The sequence below is a fragment of the Chinchilla lanigera genome, unplaced genomic scaffold (assembly GCF_000276665.1).
Source record: "Chinchilla lanigera isolate Chin_1 unplaced genomic scaffold, ChiLan1.0 scaffold00066, whole genome shotgun sequence".
Classification (NCBI taxonomy): Eukaryota; Metazoa; Chordata; class Mammalia; order Rodentia; family Chinchillidae; genus Chinchilla; species Chinchilla lanigera.
The window spans coordinates 8,607,835-8,609,275 of NW_004955467.1; positions in this window are offsets into that span (position 1 = coordinate 8,607,835).

The window sequence follows — 1,441 nt, forward strand, 5'->3', positions numbered from 1 at the left end:
GAGACCCCCTGGAGGCCATTCTTCCCCTAACTGTACAGGCTGTGGTAGTGAAGAAAGTGGAGTTCCAGAGAGGTCTGCACCAAGACTTCATGGATTACATGGGTGTCCAATATTCATATTTTGAAGAACTGCCTTCATGGAGAAGGTCCATGTCTAGGTTACCTGCCTGGGACACTTTGCACCTGATGGTACTGAGACTGACTAGCAGGCTGAGGACTTCATCCATATGTTCCTGCCACCTGTGTTGATGGTTGAGGAGAGGATCCCCAACCTCTCTAAGTGGTTGCAGGATCCCAATGCACTGGAAGGTTGGAGAGAACACCTCTCTGCTTTCTTAGACAAGAGGCATTGATAAAGCATACTTCCCTGGATCCCAAGTCAGTAGAGGGACAAACTATTCTTAAAGATAAGTTTATTATTCAGTCAGCCCCAAATAGTAGAAAAAAGCTACAAAAAAAAAAGGCTTTTGCCCCAGATAGCTCACTTGAGATGTTAGTAAGAATTGCCTCCTTAGTTTTTTATAGCCATGAGAAGGAGGAGGCCAAGGAGAGACAACAAAGAGACCAAGAAAAAACAGCTGCCTTTGTTACAGCACTAAGGGAAACAGACCCTAAGTCTGATTCTCGTGGCCCCAAGAAGAGCTCATTGACTACATTCATCTGCTACCACTGTCGAAAGCCAGGCCACCTCAAGAGGGACTGCCCTAACAAGCCCTCTGGGCCATGCCCTCACTGTAAAGGTGACCACTAGAGGTCGGACTGCCCTCTGAAGTGAAAGCCCCAGAGCTCAGACCCCTCCTACCAGCTGGTCCAACAGGAATGAAGGGGCCCAGGGCATACTCTGCCTTCTCCCTCTGGCCAGACCATTATCTTTAAGGAGGAGCCCCGTGAAATCATGACTATAGAGGAAAAAGTAAACAGCCTATTGCTGGACATTGGTGCTAGTCTCTCGGTCCTTCTTTTCAGTCCTGGCCTTCCTTCCAGCCATCACACCTCAGTGAAAGGTGTCACTGATGAGGAGGTAATACGCTATTTTTCACAACCCTTGGGCTGTAACTACTTGTTAGATCTTTCTTGCATATCTTTGTTTTCCTGACAAACCACTTTGAAGATACCAACATGTATTACAGCAGCCATTGATAATTTCCTACCAATCTGTCCATAACTCTCTAATGTTTTTATTGTTCCTATGCTATTTTGTAAATGGATGTATGTTTATTACTATGTATTTTCAACAACAACCATTGAGAATAGTCAATGATTATTTAACTGATCACTCATATATAGCTCTATTTATTTTCTTTAGAAACCACTTTGAAGATACCAAAGTATAGTAAAACAGCTATTGATAATCTCCTACCATTTTTGTCTATAACTCACTATTATTTGTCTATTTGTTTTCCTGAGAAACTATCTTGAAGATACCAATAGGTAAAATAACA